The sequence below is a fragment of the Marmota marmota genome, unplaced genomic scaffold (assembly GCF_001458135.2).
Source record: "Marmota marmota marmota unplaced genomic scaffold, marMar, whole genome shotgun sequence".
NCBI lineage: Eukaryota > Metazoa > Chordata > Mammalia > Rodentia > Sciuridae > Marmota > Marmota marmota.
Window position 1 is genome coordinate 905,407 of NW_026000171.1, and position 17,811 is coordinate 923,217.

At 35.9% G+C, this 17,811-nt stretch overlaps 1 non-coding gene and 1 pseudogene across 1 annotated transcript; one reads left to right on the top strand and one right to left on the bottom strand.

The window, feature by feature from the left end:
• LOC107154873 overlaps positions 1-17,811 on the top strand; it is a 146,942-nt pseudogene that overhangs the window by 46,538 nt on the left and 82,593 nt on the right.
• On the bottom strand, positions 12,740-12,841 carry LOC125611913. The gene has a single exon (XR_007342159.1). It is a non-coding gene; the product is annotated as a U6 spliceosomal RNA (small nuclear RNA).

Below are 17,811 nucleotides of genomic sequence, written 5' to 3' on the forward strand. Positions count from 1 at the left end.
TAATTATTTATTGTAAATCTCAAATATTATCCTTTTCCTTCTCTGCAGTCATACTTAAAAGGATAGGATTTTGTTTTTGTGTAATCATTTCACTTAAGATTATCTTCATAATTTTGTTTCTATTGATTTACCTATAAATTACCACACATATCTTTTATTTTCAAAAGATAGATAAGAATGGGGCTTGCTTTTTTCAGTTGAATTGAGTGTTTATATATGTATAGCCAGACATAATTTTTCACTGAGTTTATAGGTGTGTAGCTACAGGGATGGGATTAAACACATTACAGTGGAATTTAAAGAGTAACACAAAATAGCAATTCTCCTTTCCAGATTCAGACATCAGAATTATCTACTCATTGGCAGGAAGGACCAGAGAACTGTGGGTTAAATGCTCTGAGTCACAAGTTTTTCTTCCATCATTACTACAATAGATTCTCTCCACATTTCTTTCTCAAAACAACACCTGTGGTATAAACTCATATGCCAGAGATGAATTTAGCCCTGTGCTGGCAAATCATTGTTAGATGAAACAAAATATTAATGCATATTTATTGTGGTATGATATTATACAATTTAGACTCATATCAGGTGGTTGCTCAGTGATCTCCCACAAAAACACCACATTAACTGTAATTCACACACTAAACTGGCTTTATAAGAGACAATAAAGCAGGTGAGTGCATGCTTTTACAAAGATTAAAAGAGAAAAGGAGAGAGAGAGAGAGAGAGAAGAAAGAAGAGTTACCCTTTCCCCAATCCAGCATGAAGAGAAATGCCTACTTTTTGGGGAATGGAAAGGGAATTAAGCCCAGATCTTACACTTGAAACCCAGTAGTAGGCCTGAAAGAGTGAAACCTGGTGCCTGACAGAGCCCAACAATACTGTCCCCATGCCAGTAACTTCACACAGAGACTCTGGAACTGGTCTTTAGTTGGGCAGCAAAGAGACTGTCTCCACCACAACTATTCCTACCTCTAGCAGAATAGGGGAAAGCAAGACTCTCTAAGGATCAGGGCACAGTGCTGGCACAGTATTTTGTCTTAGAGTTTAGTGCCAGACCAACAGTGATCATACACAATGTTGAGGAGGAGTTAGAGGTCTCAAATGTAGAACATAGATAACAGAACAAGACCTATGTGCTGGTGGGATAGACTCAACTGAGCCTGCTGCACCTGGGCTGGTTCTGTGAATTTGGAGCCTTGAGTCCACCTCAGCTGAAGGCAGCTAATAGCACAGAGGGCCTGGGTACCTCCCCATTTCTGTGATGTCTTAGCAGGCTGTGGCTTCAGGGTATGATATAGCATTGTACCATTTTTGGCCACAGGTCTTCCCATCTCATTCCTCCTCAACCCCTGGCAGCACAATATGGAGAGGGTTAAGGCTCTATGTGAAGATGAAAAGTTAGTTGGACAGTTGTGACTAGAAGCCTCAGATTCTTATCTCTATAAATTATAGTACAGCTTTCAAAGATGGAAGATAGAGACTCTCAGGCATCAATAGAATTAATAATAATAATAATAATAATAACAACAACAACAACATGTAAGGATGTCCTGATTCACCTGATGGCAGAGTTCTCAAATATAAATATATAAGTCACAAATGAGTGCCATGAGATTTTCATATAAATGAAAAAAACCTGCCAATCAAGAATACTGAATCAGCAAATCTATCCTTTAGAAATAAAGGAGGTACAAAGAAATTATCAGACATCCTGCATCCCCCACACAAATTACCATATGACACAGTAATCCCAATGTTGAGCATATGTCCAAAGGAAGTAAAATCACTATGTTAAAGAGATATCTGTACTCCCATGTTTATGGCAGCACTATTCATAGTAGCTAAGAAATGGAAATAATCTAAATGCCCATCAGCTGATAAATGGATAAATACAATGGGATACTATTTAGCCATAAAAATGAATTAAATCCTTTCATTTGACATTACAAATGAAGATCAGGAGATCATTAGATTAAGTGAAATAATTCAGGCAAAGAAAGACAAGTATTTTATAATCTCACTGTATGTCAAATATGTAAGAGTTGACTTCATAGATGTTGAGAGTAGAATTGCGGTTACCATAGACTAGAGAATGTAGGGAATGACAGTGGAAGGCAACAGATTGATCAATGAACAATGGGTTTTACTTAAATAGGAACAACAAGTTCTGGTGCACTGTGGCACAGTAGGATGACTATAGGAAACAATAATGAACTACATTTCAAAAACTAGAAAAAAAGCATATTGGAAGCTTTTACCAAAAAGAAATGAAAACTTTTTGAAGAGACAAAGAAATGCAATGCATACATACATCAGCACATGAATTTACTCAATTAATATGTACACTATGTCAGAATATTTCAGTTAAACTACATTTACTTAGATGGAAATGAAGGAAAACATAAAGTGACAAAATATGGGGAAAATTATATAGTTTATATCTGATGGAAACAATGATACAAGAAGAGTATATTGTCAGATAAATTTGATAAGAATGGGACAGGAAGACAAATAGAATTTTCTGAAGAAGACAGAGGAAGCTTACAGTATGTGGGGAATGACCTTCAAAGGTTGATAAAGAGCATATAAGGATTACCTGGCTTATCTCAGCAGTGCTTAAGACCCTGGTATAGGAAGGGCAATCTGTGTACATTGTGTTAACTCAGTACACCCCTCCTGCACAAAAGGAGGAAAATGATTTGCAAGAGTGCTCAAAGCTGAGGCATTGAAAAGGTCAGAATAGAGGAAGAAAAGGTCCCTTGGATGACACTTTCATAAGAAACCTGAAACATGACCAGGGGAGCAATATGTCTGTGGAGCAAAAGATCAGACAAAGATTTACATGGCTACAATGTGTAATTTACTGGAGTGAGAATGGTTCATATGAATCTATAGATTTCTGCAGAGGCAATTTTTATTCCTTTTTCCATCCAGTGGCTCACAAACTTCAATGGCTTAAAACTGCTTTTCTCCCCACTGGATGTAAAGCTCTGCAAAGATAATGACATTATTTTCTTTAAATATACATACCCAGCTGCTAGAAACACATCTAGTCACTGGGATTACAGGCAACATGACAAATTCTGAAAACATGATAGTGTTGTGAGTAACAAAACAGGGAAGCAGACTCTCAATATTGTCTTTGTATAACTCTCTCCTATATCAGGCCTAAGAGGAAAGGTCAGATTGTGTCTCCTTTGAAGACCTCTCTGCCTCATTTTTATCCTTTCCCAATCAGAGGCATTTCTACCCATACTGGGTAAATTCCATTTTGATGACTTACTTTGAAAAGAAAAATTACTGAACGTATTATTTTCCAGAGAAAGGATTCCTTCTTCAGGACATCAACCTACTATTATTACAATTCTACATCTGTAGTCAGATGCCTCCCCAAAGGTCTGAACCAATACTAAAAATCACTTACTGAACAACTTCAATAGATATCTAATGGCTTCTTCTAACTCTACTTATTAGTAACAGAATGGTCTCTTGAAACAAAACAAAAAGGCAAATAAGCAGGCTCAAATCTTTTGGCAACTTCTGTTCCTACTTCTTTTGGGTGTGGGTACTAGGAATTGAACTCAAGAGCACTCAATCACTGAGCTACATCCCCAGCCCATTTTTTGTATTTTATTTAGAAAGTGACAAACTGAACAATGAGTTTCTTAGCACCTTGTCATTACTGAGGCTGCTTTAACTTGAGATCCTCCTGGATCAGCCTCCAGAGCCACTGGGATTACAGGCATACACCACCTTGCCCAGCTTATCCTACTTCTAAATTCTCTGTTTTCTTTAATGGGAAGGATGGTGTAAATAAGCCAGATTATCTTAGTCACCATAACCTACTTTCCATCTCTGTCTCACACAATTTAGTGGGATCTTTCCTCATCTCTAAATGGGAAATTAATATAAATTGTCATTTTTGATACATTTTGAAATTTTTCATTCTTTAACAAATGTTAACTTAATTGTAATGATTAACTGTGAACTGAAAGTTTCTGAGGATAAAATAGTGAAAAATTAATCCTAGTCTTTCTCTACACAGAGTTCAAATTCAGGGGATAGATATAGGGCTTATTAAAAAGGAGGTAGACTGACATAAACAGACACACAATGAGATATATTATAATACACAGAATAATATGTCCATATTATATAACACAATATATATTATAATATATATTAATATATTATGTATTATTATATATTTTATATATTATTATTTATTTATTTATTTCTGGAGTTGGCCATTTAGAGCTGACTTTACAAATTCCTCCTCCTAAAGTTTTCTCCAGGCACTTGCTTGTGGAATCTCTATTCTGACACCACGGAATTCATTCTTCACACCCCATTCCTGGGAAAAGAAAAGATATTACAACTTTCCTGAGACATGTAACTCCCAATTCCAAGATACTAATTGTAGATACTAATTGTACTGATTATTTTCTTCCACAGGATTTGTGCATTTGGATGGAGGAGGTGGACCCTGCTCTGGGCGAGTGGAAGTAAATTTTGGAGAAGGATGGATTCCAGTACCTTATGGGAATTTCACATTACCCACTGCCCAGGTCATCTGTGCAGAACTGGGGTGTGGCAAGGCAGCATCTTTTCTCTTGGACCTGCCCCTCAGAGAGGCCAATGAACAGGTCTGGGCTGAAGAGTTCCAGTGTAAGGGATGGGAGCCTGAGCTCTGGTTCTGCCCCAGAGTGCCCTGTCCTGCAGGCAGCTGCCAACACAGAGGGGCTGTGCAAGTTGTCTGCTCAGGTGAGACCCACATCAGGACTTTAACCTTTTTGCACACTCTGATGTGGTAACAAACGTGCGATGTTATTGAAATCCTGTCTTCTCCTGCCAGAGTACACAGAAGTCAGGCTCATGAAAAATGGCAGCTCTCAGTGTGAGGGCCAAGTGGAGATGAAGACCTCTGGAGGCTGGAGAACACTCTGTGCCTCCCACTGGGATATGGCCAATGCCAATGTCGTTTGCCGTCAGCTGGGCTGTGGAGTCGCCATCTCCACCCCAAAGGGAGCATACTTTGTGGAAGGAAGAGATGAGATCTGGAGAGACCGATTTCACTGCTCAGGGTCTGAGTCCTTCTTGTGGAATTGCCCTGTGACTGCCCTGGGTGTTCCTGCTTGTGCCCATGGAAACACAGCCTCTGTGGTCTGTTCAGGTAAGAGAGGGCAGGGCTGACTGGTACTTGCATGACATGTCTCTAAGAGCAGACAGCATGGAGAGCTGACTAGTAATATGAGACATTCCTTGGGAAAATATGACTCTTCTCAGTGATCTTTCATTTTCTGTCACATCTTTCAGACTCTGTCACATGTTATTCAGAGGAATTGTTTTGATTGAAAAAGACTATAGTTTTATTATTGCTTATAGCTTAAGAACACAGAAAAACAGAGTAAAATGAAGAATGTATAAATACCTTCTGCAAAGTTTTCTCAAATCTTAAACTTCTGCTACCACATTTTCTTCAAAAATTTTTATTATTTTTTTTATTTGTTCTTACTAGCTATACATGATAGTAGAATGTATTTTGATATAGTATACATATATGGAATATAAATTCTCATTCCTCTGGTTGTACATGGTGTAGAGTTACACCAGTCATGTAATCATAAATGCAAACTGGGTAATAATGTCTGATCCACTCTACTATCCTTACTACCCTTATACCACTGCCCCTCCCATCACTCCCCTCTGTATAATCCAAAGTAACTCTATTCTTTCCAACACCCACCCACCTTATTGTGAATTAGCACTTTCATATCAGAGAAAACATTTGGCCTTTGGTTTTGGGGGATTGGCTTATTTCACTTAGCATGATAGTTACCCATTCAATCATTTACTGCCAAATGCCATAATTTTATTCTTCTTTATGGTTGAGTAATATTCCATTGTGTATTTATATCATATTTTATTTAACCATTCATCTGCTAAAGAACATCCAGGTTGGTTCCATACTTAGCTATTGTGAATTGAGCTGTTATGAACTTTGATGCGCCTTGTAACTATACAATACTGATTTTTAGTCCTTCGGGTTTATCATGAGTAGTGGGATAACTGAGTCAAATGGTGTTTCCATTGCAAGTTTTCTGAGGAATCTCTATACCACTTTGCATAATTGTTGCACCAATTTGCAGTACTACCCACCTTGTATGAGTTTGCTTTTTTCCCCAAATCCTTGCTAACACTTATTGTTACTTGTATTCTTGATAATTGCCATTCCAACTGAAGTAAGATGAAATCTCAGTGTAGTTTTAATTTGCATGTTTCTAGCTACTACAGATGTTGAATTTTATATATATATATTTGTTGACCAATTATATTTTTTCTTCCGTGAAGTGTCTGTTCAGTGCCTTAGCACATTTATCTACTAGGTTATGGGGGGCAAAATTTCTGAGATTTTTATTTATCCTGGAGATTAATGTAGAAATAATTTTCTCCTAATCAGTAGGCTCTCTCTTCATATTCTTTATTGTTTTCTTTGCTATGAAGAAGCTTTTTAGATTGAATCCATCCCATTTGTTTCTTGATTTTATTTCCTGCACTTTAGGAGTCTTGTTAAGGAAGTCAGTTTCTAAGCTGTCATGGTGGAGATTTGGGCCTACTTTTACTTCTTTTAAGCACAGGGTCTAAGGTCTCAAGCTAAAGTCCTTGATCAACGTTTAGTTGAGTTTCATACAAGGTAAGAGATTTGGGCTCCATTTTATTTTGCTACATATGAATTTCCAGTTTTCCCAGCACCATTTTTGAAAAGGCTATATTTTCTTCAGTGTATATTTTTGGCACCTCATACTAGCTTTCATCTAGTATGAGATAACTGTATTTATGTGGGTTTGTCTCTATGTCTTCACTCTGCACCATTCATTGGTCTACCTGTTTGTTTTGGTGCCAACACCATGCTGCTCCTTGTAACTATAGCTCTGTAGTATAATCTAAGGTCTGCTATTGGGATGCCTCCAGCTCTGTTTTTGTTGCTAAGGATTGCTTTGGCTATTCTGGGTCTCTTATTTTTCCAAATGAATTTCATGACTGAATTTTCTATTCTAATGAAGAATGCCATTGGAATTTTAATGGTAATTGCATTAAATCTGTATAGAGCAATTGAGAGTATGACCATTTTCACAATATTAATTCTGCTGTCCATGAACATGGGAAATCTTTTCATCTTCTATGGTATTTTTCATTTTTTTCTTTAATGTTCTGTAGTTTTCATTTTAGAGGTCTTTCATTTATTTTGTTATATAGATTTCCAAATATTTTAATTTTTGAAGCCATTTGAATGGGATCATTTTCTTAATTTCGTTAGGTGGATTCACCCTGATGTATAGGAAAGCAATTGATTTATGGGAGTTAATTTTATATCACTCTACTTTGCTGAATTCATTATTAGTTCTAGAAGTTTTCTGGTGTAATTTTTTGGGTCTCCTAAATATGGGTCACATCATCAGCAAATAGGCATTGTTTGAGTTCTTCCTTTTCTATTTGTATTCATTTAATTCCTTTCTTCTAATTGCTCTGGCTAGAATTTTAATAACAACATTGAAAAAAGTAGAAAAAGAGGGCATCCTTGTCTTGTTACAGTACTTAGAGGGAATGCTTTCAGTTTTTCCCTGTTTAGAATGATGTTGGCCTGGTATTTAACAAAAATAGCTTTCACAATGTTGAGGTATTTTCCTACTCTCCTAGCTTTTCTAGTGTTTTAAACATGAAGGTGTGCTGTATTTTGTTAAATGCTTTTTCTGCATCTGTTCAGATGATAATAAAATTCTTGTCTTTAAGCCTATCAATGTGTTGAATTATGTTTATTGATTTCTGTATGTTGAATAAAACTTGAATCCCTGAGATGAACCCCACTTGATCATGGTGCACTATAATTAATATATTTAGATAAGATTTGCCAGAATTTTAATAAGAATTTTTGTATATATGTTTATCAGGGATATTGGTGTGAAATTCTCTTTCTTTGATTTGTCTTTGTCTGGTTTTGGTATCAGAGTGATAGTGATAGTTGCTTAATAGAATGAGTTTGGAAAGATTCCCTTCTTTTCTATTTCATGGAATAATTTGAGGACTATTGGTGTTGATTGTATTTTTTAACTTATTTTTGAAAATGACAGAAGAAAGCATTACACTTTTTATTACATGTATATAGCACAATTTTTCATATCTCTGGTTGTACATAAAGTATGTTGACACCAATTCATGTCTTCATACATGTACTTTGGATGATGATGTCTGTCACATTCCACCATCCTTGCTAATCCTCTGCCAGCTCCCTTTCCCTCCTACACCTTTGCCCTATCTAGAATTCATCAATTCCTCCTATGCTCCCACTCCCTACCCCACTATGAGTCAGCCTCCTTATTCGAGAAAACATTCAGCATTTGCTTTTTGGGGGGACTGGCTAACTTCACTTAGCATTATCTTCTCCAAAGCCATCCATTTACTTGCAAATGCCATGATTTTATTCTATTTTATGGCTGAGTAAAATCCCATTGTGTATATATGCCACATTGTTTTTATCCATTCATCCACTGAAGGGCATCTAGGTTGGCTCCACTGTTTAGCTATTGTGAATTGTGCTGCTATAAACATTGATGTGGCTGTGTCCATGTAGTATGCTGTTTTAATTCTTTTGGGTATAAACTAAGGAAAGGGATAGCTGGGTCAAATGGTGGTTGCATTCTCAGTTTTCCAAGGAAGCTTCATACTGCTTTCCATATTGGCTGCACCAGTTTGCAGTCCCACCAGCAATGTATGAGTATACCTTTTTCCCCACATCCTCACCAAATTATTGTTGTTTGTATGCATAATAGCTGCCATTCTTACTGGAGTGAGATGATATCTTAGAGTAGTTTTGATTTCCATTTCTCTAATTGCTAGAGAAGATGAACATTTTTATATATATTTGTTGATTGATGGTACATCATCTTCTGAGAAGTGTCTCTTAAGGTTCTTAGCCCATTTGTTGATTGGGTTTTTGTTTTTTAGGTGCTTAGCTTTTTGAGTTCTTTATATACTCTAGAGATTTGTGCTTATCTGATGTGTGAGGGGTAAAAATTTGCTCTGAGGATGTAGGCTCTCTATTCACCTCACAGATTGTTTCTTTTGCTGAGAAGAAACATTTTAGTTTGATTTCATCCTATTTGTTGATTCTTGATTTTAATTCTTGCACTGTAGGAGTTTTATTAAGGAAGTTGGGGCCGAATCCCACATGATGAGGATTAGGGCCTACTCTTTCTTCTATTAGATGTAGAGTCTCTGGTTTAATTACTAGGTCCTTGATCCACTTTGAGTTGAGTTTTGTGCATGGCAAGAGAGAGGGGTTTAATTTTATTTTGTTGCATATGTATTTCCAGTTTTCCCAGCACTATTTGTTGAAGATGCTATCTTTTCTCCAATGCATGTTTTCGGCACCTTTGTCTAATACAAGATAATCATAGTTTTGTGGGTTAGTCTCTGTGTTCTCTATTTTGTACCATTGGTCTACCAATCTGCTTTTGTTATTTTGTGCCAGTACCATGCTGCTTTTGTTACTATTGCTCTGTATTATAGTTTAAGGTCTGGTATAGTGACGCCACCTGCTTCACTCTTCCTGCTATGTATTGCTTTAGCTATTCTGGGTCTTTTATATCTCCAGATGAATTTCATGATTGCTTTTTCTATTGCTTTGAGGAATGTCATTGGAATTGCACTAAATCTGTGTAGTGCTTTTGGTAGTATGATCATTTTGATAATATTAATTCTGCCTATCCAAGAGCAAGGTAGATCTTTCCATTTTCTAAGGTCTTCTTTGATTTCTTTCTTTAGGGTTGTGTAGTTTTCATCATAGAGATCTTTCACCTCTTTTGTCAAGTTGATTCCCAGGTCTCTTATTTTTTTTTTTTTTGAGGTTATTGTAAATGGGGTAGTTTTCCTCATTTCCTTCTCAAAGGTTTGTCACTGATATACAGAAATGCCTTGATTTATAGATGTTGAATTTATATCCTGCTACCTTGCTAAATTCATGTACTAGTTCTAGAAGTTTTCTGTGGAGCTTTTTGGGTCTTCTAGGTATAGAATCATATCATCAGCAAATAGTACTCATTTAATTTCTTCTTCTCTTATACATATCCCTTTAATTTATTTGGTCTGTCTAATTGCTCTGGCCAGCATTTCAAGAACTATATTAAACAGAAGTGGTGAAAGAGGGCATCTCTGTTTGGTCCAGTTTTTAGAGGGAATTCCCTTAATTTTTCTTCTTTTAGAATGATGTTGGTCTGAAGCTTAGCATAGGTAGCCTTTTCAATGTTGAGATATGTTCCTGTTATACCTAGATTTTCTGTTTTGAACATGAAAGTGTCCTATATTTTGTCAAATGACTTTTCTGCATCTTTTGAGATGATCATATGATCTTCATCTTTGAGTGTGTTGATATGATGAATTACATTTGTTGATTTCCATATGTTGAATCAACCTTGCATTCCTGGGGTGAATCACACTTGATAATGGTGCACAATTTTTTATATATTTTTGTATTCAATTTACCATAATTTTATTGAGAATTTTTGCACCTATATTCATTAGAGATATTGGTCTGAAGTTTTCTTTCTTTGATGTGTCTTTGCCTGGTTTTGAGATCAGGGTGATATTGGCCTCATAGAATGAATTTGGAAGTGCTGCCTCTTCCTCTATATCCTGAAATAAATTGTAGAGTATTAGTATTAATTCTTCTTTAAAGGTCTGTATAACTTGGCTGTGTATTCATCTGGTCCTGGGCTTTTATTGGTTTGTAAGCTTCTGATGGTGTCTTCTATTTCATCACTTGATATTGGTCTGTTTAAATTGTCTATATCTTCCTGATTCAATCTGGGCAAATCATATGACTTAAGAAATTTGTCAATGCCTTTACGATCTTTTATTTTATTGGAGTATAAGTTTTCAAAATAATTTCTAATTATTCTCTGTATTTCTGCAGTTTGTGTTGTGATATTACCTTTTTCATCGTGTGTGCTGGTATTTTGAGTTTTCTCTCTCCTTCTCTTCATTAGTGTAGCTAAGTGTCTGTTGTTTTTATTTATTTTTTTAAAAAACCAACTTTTTGTTATGTCAATTTTTTCAATTGTTTCTTTTGTTTCAATTTCATTAATTTCAGCTCTAATTTTTTTTTTTGCCTCCTACTGCTTTGCTGTTTATTTGTTCTTCTTTTTCTAGGGCTTTGAAATGTAGTGTGAGGTCATTTATTTATTGAATTTTTCTTCTTTTAAGGAATGAACTCCATGAAATGAATTTTCCTCTTCTTACTGCTTTTATAGTGTCCCAGAGATTTCAATATGTTGTGTCTATGTTCTCATTTACCTCTAAGAATTTTTTAATCACCTCCTTGACGTCTTCAGTAACCCATTGTTCATTCAGTAGCATATTGTTTAGTCTCCAGCTGATGGTGAAATTTTTCTTTTTTATTTTGTCATTGATTTCCAATTTTATTCCATTATGATCCAATAAAATGCAAGGTAGTATCTCTACATTTTCATATTTTCTAAGAGTTTCTTTGTGGAATAGTATATGGTCTATTTTAGAGAAGGATACATGTGCTGCTGAGAAGAAAGTGTATCCACTTGACACAGGTTGAAATATTCTATATGTGTCAGTTAAGTCTAAGTTATTGATTGTATTATTGAGTTCTATAGTTTCTTTATTCAACTTTTGTTTGGAAGATCTATCCAGTGGTGAGAGAGGTTTGATAAAGTCATCCAAGTTTATTGTGTTGTGGTCAATTTGACTCTTAAACTTGAGAAGTATTTGTTTGATGAACCTAGCTGCAGCATTGTTTGGGGCATATATATTTATGATTGTTATGTCTTGTTGGCTTGTTGGTGTATTGTTCCCTTGAGCAGTATGTAATGTCCATTTTTATCCCTTTTGATTAGCTTTGGCTTGAAGTCTATGTCCATCTTTACCCCTTTGTTTAGCTTTGGCTTGAAGTCTACTTTATTTGATACGAGGATGGAAACCCCTGTTTGCTTCCACAGTCCATGTGAGCGGTATGATTTTTCCCAACCTTTCACCTTCAGTCTGTGTGTGTCTTTTTCTATCAGATGAATGTCCTGGAGACAGCATATAGTTGGGTCTTTTCTTTTAATCCATTCTGCTAGCCTGTGTCTTTTGATTGGTGAGTTTAAGCCATTAATATTCAGGGTTATTATTGAGACATGGTTTGTATTTCCAGCCATATTTGTTTAGTTTTGTTATTTATCTTGACTTGATTTTCTTCTTTGATTAGTTTTTCCTTTAGGGTACTACCTCCCTCTGCTGATTTCCATTGTTGTTTTTTGTTTCCTCTTCATGGAATATTTTGTCAAAGATGTTTTGTAGTGCCAGTTTCCTAGCTATATTTTTTTTTAACTTTTGTTTATTATGGAAGGTTTTTATTTCATCTTCAAATATGAAGCTTAATTTTGCTGAATACAAGATTCTTGGTTGGCACTCATTTTCTTTCAGAGCTTGATATACGTTGTCCCAGGATCTTCTAGCTTTCGGGGTCTGTTTGAAAAATTTGCTGTTCCCTAATGGGTTTTTCCCCTATATGTAATCTGATTCCTTTCTCTTGTGGCTTTTAAAATTCTCTCCTTATTCTATATGTTGGGCATTTTTATTATAATGTGCCTTGGTGTGGATCTGTTGTGATTTTATACATTTGGTGTCCTGTAGGCTTCTTCAATTTGAATTTCCAATTTATTAAAAAAATATTGAATGCTTCATGAATTTGCATGTCATTCTTGCACAGGGGCCATGCTAATCTTCTCTGTATATTCCAATTTTAGTATGTTTGCTGCTGAAGCAAGCACTTGATTGTATTCTTGACTGATATCCATTTTCTCTCAAGGTATTGTAGAACTTGGCTAAGAATCCATCTGGTCCTTGGCTTTTCTTTATTGGTAGGCTTTTTATGGTGACTTCTATTTTAATGCTTGAAATTTATCTGTTCAAATTGTGTATGTCCTCCTGATTCAGTTTGGCTAGATCATATTTATCTATAAATTTATCAGTGTCTTCAAGATTTTTTATTTTATTTTTGAGTATAAATTTTCAAAACACTTCCTGATTGTCATCTGTATTTATATGTAATATATCTTTTTTCATCACAAATTTTAGTAATTTTTGTTTTCTTTCTATTTGTCTTAGTGGCTAAGGATTTATCTGTTTTATTGATTTTTTTTCAAAGAGCCAATTTTTCATTTTGTCAATTTTTTAAATTATTTATTTTGTTTTAATTTACTGATTTCAGCTCTAATTTTATTTTTTTTCTATCCCCTACTGTATTTGGTGTTTATTTGTTCTTCTTTTTCTAGGGCTTTGAGATGTAATCTTAGGTTACTTATTTGTTGACTTTGTATTCTTTTAGTGAATAAACTCAATGCAATAAACTTTCTTTTTACTACTGCCTTCAAAGTGTCCCAGAGATTTTGATATGTTGTTACACTATTTCCATTTCCCCTAAGTATTTTTTTTGTTTCAACCCTGATTTCTTCTTCAATCAATTGGTCATTCAGTAGTGTATCTCCTGGTGTTAGAGTAACTTTTATTTCTTAATTTTATCTTTGATTTCTAATTTTATTCCATTATGATTGAACAGAATGCAAGGCATTATCTCGATTTTTTTTGTATTTTCTAAGGGTTGATTTGTGGCATAAGATATAATCTATTTTAGACAAGGATACATGTGCTACTAAGAAGAAAGTGTCTTTGATCATTGATGGATGAAATACTCTATATATGTCTTTAAATCTAAATTATGGATTGTATTATTTAGTTTTATAGTTTCTTTAGCTTGTTTGGAGGATCTTTCTAGTGGTGATAGAGGTATACTCACGCAGTATTATTGTGTGGTGATCCATTTCTTTTTTGAAATTGAGAAGAATTTGTTTCATGTACACAAATGATCCATTTGGGGCATAAATATTTACAATTGCTATGTCTTGCACATGTATAATTTTCTTAAGCAATATGAAATGTCTTTCTTTGTGACATACAATTAGCTTTTGCTTGAAGTTCACATTATCTGATATGAGGACAGAAATCCCTGTTTGTTTACATGACCATGTGAGTGATACAGTTTTTCCCATCTTTTCACTATTTGTGAATGTCTTTAACTATGAGGTGGGTCTCTTGAAGATGCATATTTTTGGCTCTTGTTATTTTAATTCAACTTGCCAGTCTATGACTTTTGATTGATGGGTTTTGGCTATTTATGTTCAAAGATATTATTGAAATATGATTTGTATTCCCAGTTATTTGGTTTTATTTCTGGTTTTTAATTTGATTTAGTTTACCCTTTGATTGACTACTCCTTTAGTGTGCTTTCTCACTTTGTTGCTTTTCACTTTTATTTTTTAATTCTTCTTCATGAAATATTTTGCTGAGAATGTTCTGTAGTGTAGGGCTTTCAATTTATGAATTCTTTTTAATTTTGTTTATCATGGAAGGTTTTGATTTCATCTTCAAATATGAAGCTTAATTTTGCTGGGTATTGTATTCTTGGATGACATCCATTTTCTTTGAAAATTTGAAATATATTATTCCAAGACCACAGATATTTGAGTGTCTGGCTTGAGAAATCAGCTGAGATGCAAATTGGTTTTCCTCTAAATGTAATGTGATATTTGTTTTCTAGCACCCTTAAAAATGTATCCTTATTTTGTAAGTTAGGCATTTGAATGAAATGTTAGGCAAGAAAGAAAGAGGAACACAAATGAAAAACACATTTCATTGTACTCATCATTTTCTAACTCATAAATTTGGGAAGGGCTCTTGGCATTTGACTCTTGAGATCTGTCATGAGGTTGCACTTGAATGTCATGTGGAACTGAGATCATTTGAAGAGACTTGACAAAGCTGGGAATCCAGGATAGTTCATTCACATAGCTGGTAGCTTGAAATTGACAGAACCACCTACAAATGTTCTCTCCCACATATACAGTAGATATGCCATAAATCAAACATCCTAAAGAAAAAGAGGCATGACTTTCTAAGCTAGGTTTCTATGTCAATCCATTTTTGCTTCACCACATTCTATTGCTTACATCTCACCATGGTCAGCCCAGATTCAAGAGAAGGAGGAATGGACTTCACAGGTCAATGGATAGAGCATCACATATTCTGTGGATATGTTTTAAAGCTATATGTGTATTTACTATCTGACTATATATTTTCTAAGTTGTACTTTTAGCACTATTATAGTGGCCTTAAATACCTAAGACTTATAGATAACGTAGGAATGTTAGGTTCTCTCACTATGTCTTTCAAGTCTCTGTTTATACTTTCTATCCTTATCTTTCTATGATTTACTCAGTGTATTTTATATATTTTTGTACTTAGCAATTTCTATTCTGTGATAATATAATGTTTTTGACTCATCTTTGTGTTCTTATTTTTAGCTCTTGACTTTTTAACTCTCAAATTTTTACTTCTCTGCCAAGGTGAACATCATGCCATTTAATAGACCATTTATCATGATTACTTAAATTACCTATAAGGAAACACCAATACTAATATGAAAAGACTTTCTCATTTTTTTTTCCTTTTTTCTCATTGTTCTCCATTTAACACTATTTTATGTGGTATTTTGAATCAGCATTGTTTTTGAGAAACTATACAAAACCTTCAGAAAGTATTTTAGTTTGCATCTTCTAGGTAATCTATTTAAGAAAGATCACATTATACAAAAACAATTGAAGTTTTTAGAAACTGGGCACCGTTACTGTGACAAAATACTTTTAATTCACAAAATATGATACAAGTTTCCTGGTTGTATAACTTGATTCCTCCTTTTTTGGTTCAAACCAAATTATATTTGTGTTTGGCCAAAACAATCTGGCAAACATGTTGAGATTATCAGTCTCACCTTCTAACTTTGAGTGGGCAAATGCATCCATGGAAAAATAGTGGGTCCCACATTTAATTTTTTCTGCACTTAACTCCTAAAGTCTAGCTATCCTGGTAGCTCTGCAATGCTTTCAAGAAGCACTAACATAATCCCACTTTCCTAAAGTCATTCTGAGTGCTTAACATAAAGCCCAAAATTGTCAGATTAGAAGCAGAAATCATCAATAGGAGAACAATTCTGAAGATAAGAAATTACTGATCAGGGGCTACAGCTTTCAGATGACATCACTCGATTATTATGTAACTTAATTCAGTTTCATCCACTCTACTCCCATCTGTAGGTAACCAGACCCAGCTGCAGCCCCAGTGCAATGACTCCTGGTCTAACACAGCAGGCTCTGTAGCCTCAGAAAGCCACACTGTCAACTGCTTAGGTGAGCAACACCCCAGCACCAGAGCCTTCCCATTCCCTGTGTAAATGCCCACTGATATGACCCTGTCTCTCCTCAGACAGCAGACAGCTCCGCCTGGTGGACGGGGGCAGTCGCTGTGCAGGGAGAGTGGAGATCCTGCAGCAGGGCTCTTGGGGCTCCATCTGTGATGACAGCTGGGACCTGAATGATGCCCACGTGGTGTGCAGACAGCTGGGCTGTGGAGTGGCCCTGGAGGCCACCATCTCTGCTCACTTTGGAGAGGGATCAGGGCCCGTCTGGCTGGATGAAGTGAACTGCACAGGACAGGAGGCCCATGTGTGGCAGTGCCCTTCCCAGGGCTGGGGACAGCACAACTGCAGTCACAAGGAGGATGCGGGAGTCATCTGCTCAGGTCTGTGGGGCACACTTTTCACAGGCTGGGAGGACAGGGGAGGGTCTGCAAGATGTTTTTTGAGCTTCATACAGGGGTTGGGACAGGGCAGAGGGGAATGACAGTTCCTGTCCTTACAACAGAGAATATGAGATGCTTCTGTTTCCTGCTGAAGCTACTGAGCTTCTGCTCCTTCCATCTCAGCACTGTCCCCTGTCACAGTCATTCTCTACAGTGTCCATTTAATCAGTCATCACTCTTCTGTTACCTGCCAGTGCAACATCGTGACCCACTGAATTAGTCTCCTATTTCTGCTGTAACAAGTTACCGTAGACTGAGTGACTCAAAAAAAACACATATATGTCATCCTACATGCACAGATTAGAATTTTGAACAGGGTTTCTGTGCACTATAAACAAGGTGTGAGGAGGGTACAACAGCTGCAGCTCTGGGAAGACTCATTTCCTTCCTTTTGAAGCTTCTAGAATTTGACTGAATTCCTTGTCTCATGACCCCTTCCTTCTTCAGAACAAAAGTGCAATCCTCTGACCATCTTTTCATATTCACATCTCCTTCTGATGAGGGACAGAAAGAATTATCTACTTTTGATGATAAAGGTCTAGGGATATGAGAGATTGCACTCACCTATCAATCCAGGATGATCCAGAATAATTCACAAAAGGATCTTAATTGTGTCTTAAGTGCACTTTGGCAAGGAGGTAAAATATTCACACACTCCAAAGATTAGGGAGTGGACATATTTGGTTCTCCAATCTTCTGCCACTGTTCTGTCCACCCTTCTTTTCTAGGGTCTGTCAGACTGAGTGACTGAAATCAACACATATATGTCATCCTACAGTGCACAGATTAGAATTTTGAACAGGGTCTGTGTGGGCTATAAACAAGGTGTGAGCAGGTCAGGTATTAAATACTAAGTTTCTTTTCTACAGATCCCTTAAGTCACTGTTCCTGCCTGTTTATTTGCTAATATTACATTGTTGTAGAAACAGAGAGGTACAAGTTAGCAAAACAGGTTAAAGGGACAAAAATTCCAGTCTTCCACCTTGTGGACACTTCCTCAGCAGAGTTAGTAATGAGCACTCACTACCTAAGAATAAAGAAAAA